Source organism: Triticum dicoccoides, chromosome 4A (assembly GCF_002162155.2).
Source record: "Triticum dicoccoides isolate Atlit2015 ecotype Zavitan chromosome 4A, WEW_v2.0, whole genome shotgun sequence".
NCBI lineage: Eukaryota > Viridiplantae > Streptophyta > Magnoliopsida > Poales > Poaceae > Triticum > Triticum dicoccoides.
This window is the reverse complement of record NC_041386.1, coordinates 442,178,335-442,184,820: the sequence shown is the minus strand read 5'-3', so window position 1 is coordinate 442,184,820 and position 6,486 is coordinate 442,178,335. Positions and strand designations below refer to the sequence as shown.

General features: G+C 45.4%; 1 long non-coding RNA gene across 6 annotated transcripts; it reads left to right on the top strand.

Moving 5' to 3' along the window:
- The first annotated feature begins 1,953 nt into the window (after window positions 1-1,953).
- LOC119286068 lies at window positions 1,954-4,504 on the top strand. Of its 6 annotated transcripts, XR_005140249.1 has the most exons (6): window positions 2,022-2,721; window positions 3,000-3,191; window positions 3,270-3,359; window positions 3,512-3,713; window positions 4,008-4,077; window positions 4,155-4,504. It is a non-coding gene; the product is annotated as an uncharacterized LOC119286068 (long non-coding RNA). The 6 variants fall into 6 exon arrangements; XR_005140245.1 differs by having other exon boundaries at window positions 1,954-2,721; window positions 3,512-4,077; XR_005140247.1 differs by having other exon boundaries at window positions 2,025-2,721; window positions 4,008-4,504.
- Window positions 4,505-6,486: the final 1,982 nt, after the last annotated feature.

Below are 6,486 nucleotides of genomic sequence, written 5' to 3'. Positions count from 1 at the left end.
TATAGACGCCAAGTCAGCGAAGCGTGTAATATCACGACGACTTACGGCGTTAAGGATTCCCTCGTCCGTGCAATTACTGCAGAAAATTGAGATTGCGTCTCCCTCGCGGCAATCCTTTATCCTGTTCATAACCAGGAGGAATCTGGCCCAGTAATGATGTACCGTTTCCTCGGGCCTCTGCCTGATTTGGGAGAGATCGCTTATGTTCGGGTGGGCGGGTGTCGTTGAATCTGAAACCTCACCCAATCCAAGATTCGAAGGCCGAAGAGTTTCCGAACTCTGAAGTTCGGATTCTTGGATGGTGTCCAACGAATCTAGCCCGTTGCCTGATCCTAAGCTCAGGTCTTGAGTTATATCCTCCTCTCCGCGGGTATCCGGCTTGGAGAAGTCAGGAATTCGGACGTAGCTAGTCCTTAAAATAGATGAAGGATCGCCGCACTGCGCCTCTACCACGGCAACGTGGTGGGTGACTTGGGGAGAGTTAATTTCTCTTAGATCGGGTTTAAGCCCAACCTGGTCGTAATCCGTAGCGACCCCCAGGGCGGCGATGCGATCCAAGAGCTCATTTACGGAAGAGAGCTCCATTGGATCTAGCTGCTCGACGAGCTTCGAGCTGACGTGTAGGTTGCTTTTGATGACCCGAGAGGTCACCGTCGGCGCAACAGCCGAACAGGCGGTCATGAGGAAACCACCTAGCCGGAGGGTTTGGCCGACAGCCAAGGCTCCCTTAGCAACGACGCCGTCTTTAAAGACGGGAGGAGGCATCCTTCCTGATTGTGACGGCACAGAGGAACTCCCAATGAAAGCACCAATGTCGGTGTCAAAATCGACGAATCTCGGGTAGGGGGTCCCGAACTGTGCGTCAAGGCCGGATGGTAACAGGAGACAAGGGACATGATGTTTTTTACCCAGGTTCGGGCCCTCTCGATGGAGGTAATACCCTACTCCTGCTTGATTAGTACTCCCTCCATTCCTTTATATAAGGTGTATTTGTTTTTTGATAAAATTCCACAATGTAAGGTGCATTTCTTCTAATTCCTCGTAATTCCATCATTACCCCTTCAAAAGAAGGAGAGTATCTCTCCTCTGATTGCATGCATCTTTTCTTGTAAAGAGAAAAGAGGAAAGTATCTCTCTCCTGATTGTGTTTATCTCTTACTTTCCTTGCCTAAAGATTTAGTTGCCGCTAATCAATGATCTTGCCAAGGTTAATTTCGTCGTAACATGTGTATAATTATGTGCCTTGGTCACCGTGCCGGAAATAATACACCTTACATAAAGGAATGGAGGGAGTATTGATGATATGGGTAGTACAAGAGTAGATCTACCACAAGATCAAGGAGGCTAAACCCTAAAAGCTAGCCTATGGTATGATTGTTGTATATGGAGTTGATTGCCTACGGACTACAACCCTCCAGTTTATATAGATACCGGATAGAGTTAGGGTTACATAAAGTCGGTTACAATGGTAGGAGATCTTGAATATCCGCATCGCCAAGCTTGCCTTCCACGCCAAGGAAAGTCTCATCCGGACACGGGACGAAGTCTTCAATCTTGTATCTTCATAGTCCAGGAGTCCGGCTGAAGGTATAGTCCAGCTACCCGAACACCCCCTAATCCAGGACTCCCTCAGTGGGGAAGGGACAAAAAGCCGGATGCAAAAAAAACTAAACAAAAGTGGTGGGACTATTCAACCAACTCGTCCATTAAGAATAGAGACTAGTTGACTGCCGTGCATTGCCATGGGCCAACAAATTAATTTGTAAGCAATGCTCATTGTTGCGATGAAGTCACATGCTTCCTTTATGTGATGCTTAATACCAATTTAACTCTGCCAAGGTGACTTATCTATAATACCTAAATAGTTCATCCCCACTAACCTATTTCTCTTGACATGCAGCCTGTCCACATCATCAGTCCAGTCACATCAGCATTTTATTAGTGGCTTACATGTGAGACCCACCATAGTACATAACATCCACATCAGCTTCAGTTACCACCAGTAGGACCACGAGAGGCTAACCATGCACCAACGTCAATTTCCTGATTCAACCCAACCCATCTCGCCCCCATTCCCCTGGATAGCATCACGCGCGGAGGCGGCAGCCACCGGCGGTGGCGGCGGCCAGGAGCCCCTCTCACACCCTCAGGCAGGAGCGTTCTACGTGCGGAGAGGCGCCCCTCCGGCAGGACCGCCGGCTCAGCTCACCTCTGAACACTCCGACGCGGCAGCCCGGACCGCCTCTCACACCCCTCAGGCAGGAGGAGCCTTTGCGTGCGGCGCGACGGCCTTCCGGCAGTCCTGCCGGCCCAGCTCCCTCTGCGTGCCGCGCGTCGTCCCTCCGGCAGGACCGCTGGCCTATCTCCCCTCTGATTTTCTAACGACTCTCTCGGGCTGTGTCCCCCTTCTCGTGCCCAGCTCCCCTCCCGTTCCGGACAAGACGCATCTGCCTTCGGTGGGAAGGTCGGATTCGATCGGTTCCACCGGAATCGGACCGCCAGCTGACGTCCGGAGGTGCTCCGTGGCTGGATTCCCTCTGGTGGGCACTCCGTCCTCAGCCATGGGATGCACGCCACTGCTGCCCATCCCGACTGGGCGGAGGCTCCCTTTTCCTGCAGGTGCTGCCCCGCTGATTTAGTGCTCAGAAAATTTTGTTGGCTGTTGATTTGCTGCCAAGGACGGCAAACTCGACTATGGCGATGCCATCTGTGGACTTCAAGGTACTGTGCCTGTGCTCTGTTCTTCACAAGAGTATTTTGTTCTTTTTTGTTTCGAGGGAAAGAGTATTCTGTTCTTTCTTATGTATAAATCCCTATATATTCTTATGAAAAAAATGTCACACCAACCTTACACAGCCTACTGCTTCAGCCCCTCTGCAGCCCATTGTTTCCACCAGCCCACATAGTTTATCGTCCCCGGTTATGATCTATAGCGGACAGCCTGCTTTTTGTTGTTGTTGCATACAGGCTGCTAAAAATACAATAAACTCCTGTTGCAGGTGCCTAATTGATGTTTGGCGTTCCCTCTTCTAATAACGTTCGTGACGTTCCACTTCCTCTCCCCACAATCTCGAGAGAAACTGATGGATTTTTGCCCTATAAAGTCTACTACACCTAAGTACCTCACCTCATTTTGTATCATCGTCCTCCAGTACGGGTGGGTCTCTCCCAGAATTCTCATACTGCAGCCGGTGAGAAACTCGCTCCGATCTCCTCCATATTCTGTATGCCATATTACTGCTTTCCATCACAAATTTGCACTTTGTCAGGTTGTGCGTGCTTGACGACACCCCGGTAGCTATCTTCGTTTGTCTTCCCTCACTGCATACACAAACGAATTCGATTTCTACCTCCTACTGGTACATATTATTTCTTATTTTCATACCAATTTTGCTGAGCTTCCATTGTAACCCAGAAATGTTATCATCAGGGACACCTTTTATTTCATGCAAATATTATAAACCAGACACATGACTTAAAATTTCCTATAAATATTACCTAATTTATGCAGCTCAAACTGTGCCAGTGTTTTAAAAATGTCAGACCATTTTTGGTTGAAGGCCTGGGCACTCTGCCTCCGAATAAGTGGTGCCTACATGATGAAATTTTTTGCTTGGCCAAACTAGCCTTGTGGGTGAACGTTTCGTTCTTGACCTTGCTTGCTGCTATGTCGTTCAGTGAGGCCAATCAACGTATTTACATTTTCTTTCCAAGTAAGCCATCCAAACAATCACCACGCCCAAATCTTACATCCATGTGCTATATTAATACATACAGTAACTGCTTAATTTACTGGTGATTAGAATCACAATATAAATACCATTTATGACTTTCTATACAGTCACTGCTATTTTTTTAATACCATTCACTGCTAAATTAGTTTTTTTTTGCGGGGCACTGCTAAATTAGTTGTGTATTAATAATTCTTAAAACAACATCGCTTGGTTACAATTTTTTTTTCTGCCCCACATCTATATATAACAGCACCCGTAGCATTCTATCTGTAGAAGTTCATCTTCCCTACACCTAAATATTGACTTTTACAAACTACATGGACAACCAGCAGGAAGGCAACAGGTACAACTATTACATACAAAGTAGTTTTCTCGGTTCCTCCTACGAAATTAACACCATGCATACCTATTTTCCTATAGCATGCGATCTCATGCACCAAGAAAAGTTTTGCCACCTTCATCAACGCAACAAACAAGAGAAAGACACAAAGACTACATAGCGGCTGTTACAAAGATGAAGAATGCTACAAAAACGCCAACAACCAGCATATCATTTCTTTTTTCTTTTTCTTTTGCGAGTAACCAGCATCTCATTTCAACACGACACCACAAAGGATCATCCATCCAGGGCTGGAAAATACATCTTTGAGTACATCAAGAAAGGAATCCCAGATGTACAATTCGTTCACAAGGAAGAAGATATTGTGCTATTTATCCTATGAAACTGTTATACATCTATCAAATAATCAAGTAAAATAAATTCATTATTACATTTTCACTCAGCCGAATTTATCAAAATTATTGCAACCAATTCCCGCAGCAACGCGCGGGGAATTGTCTAGTTTCCTATATGATCGAGGACTAAATATAATGATAGATTTTGAACAGAGAAAATTTATTATCTTTTGATGAGTGGTAACACAAAGAGTGATGATGGATGTTAACTCATAATCTGCTGCACTGCAGTAGGACCACTTGGTCATGTTCCCCCATAAGTTCTAGAGCATATGAGTGTTTTGGTGATTCTATTTCAGCCCCTTAGGCTAGTCAGAGTTGTAGCTTTGTTCCACAACTTTTCACAGTGCGTAAGTAAAACGATTCAATTAGCTCGCTATAATCCAATCCAAAACCCTACAAATATGAAGAACATAAATAAATGCGCTAAATCCTTTTGGTTGTCTGAACTCTGAAGTAGTGGAATTAGGACTCACTGAAATAGCAACTTCAATAAAAGGAGGCAATATGACTTCCATTCTGGTTCTGCCAACTGCCATTGCTAGTCATAGCTCATGCACAAAAATCTTTATCCTTGCCGAGCACAATAAAGCCTTTCCTCATTTCAAGAACCTTCTATGGATATGGGATAAAATCTTGTTCTATAGCAACTGCTACAAAGCCAAAATTGCAGACTGCATCAAAACATCATCATTGTCAATTTATAAGATAATTTAAGGGGTAAATAGTTGTCCACAAATACCAAGGAAGTACACCCAAATAGCTATATAATTCTACTGAATAATCATGATTTATATTTCTCTACACTATTTACATTTTCTTTCTCGGGGAAGAAAGGAATCTGTTCTAACATTAAAAATTATGGTGCATTAATAAGGTTATATAACATAATTTTCTTACTGTGCTAGGAACATGTCCAAATTATTTTTTAAGAGCACCCTTCAACCTTCAAATGGTGATGCTGATTATTCAGTTTAACTCATTGCACACCACTAATTAATATGACAGAATCAAAATGGCTAGAGCATGCCTAGTTCATCTGACAGACAAGAACACAATTAGAACAACAAAGTTTAAAAGGATCAGTCTTCTTATGTCCATCTAATATGTCTTGGCAAAAAATAAAAATTAGGGGATATTCCTATTTGCTATTTCCAAGACTTTCTTTACAAGCACATAAGAAGGTCAGATAATCTAACCTAGGTATAATCTATCCAGCACATAAGAAGTACAAGTGAACCAACTAATCTTTGCATTAAGAGGGCAATATGCATAACCATAGCCTCACGAGGCTTTTCCTTTTCGCTTGATGTCTACAAATGAAACAAAATACTATTTTAGTGTGCATCAGGAAACGACTCATAGCCCTGGATGCGGATATATGCGGATTCTTCAAAGCCTACATGAACAAAGAAAAGGTGAAAGATAACCAAAGAACGCCCACAAATGAGTACATGGGTGGACACTAAAACATGGACGCATGCATCAATATTGGCGTGACGAGGACGCAATAGTATGGGTACGAGTCTATTGGACCCGCCGTCGAGCGTTGGCCCTGCTTGCCACCCCTAGGCCGCCGGCTACCTCTCACATCGCACCTGGCCGTCGCCTGCACCGCGCTTGTGTCCCCGGCTAGAGCACTGTCCACTTTTGTCCAGCTGCCGCCTCGCATGAGGAGAGGGAGGTGGGGGCCTCTCCGGTTGGGGAGAATGGGCGTGAGCAAAGGAGTTGTGGCGACGTTCGAGCGTCGCCAGATCCTGGACTGCGTGACGGCGGTAGCCGTTGTCAGTGGAGGAGGGACAGACGAGGGAAGCAAAGGGTGGAGCATCTGGAGGTCGGCTGCACGGCGAGCTTCCGTGCGGCGGCGGCACAAGGAACCCTACCGCGTGTGAGGGCATTGGCCTATCGAGAAGAGGAGCAGCTCGAGCAATACGAGCAGCTCGCTCGTCGAGTCGGAGCGTTGTTTTAAGGGTGCGTGGAAGAAAACCAATGGGAGTGAAAAAATTGTTGGGGGAAG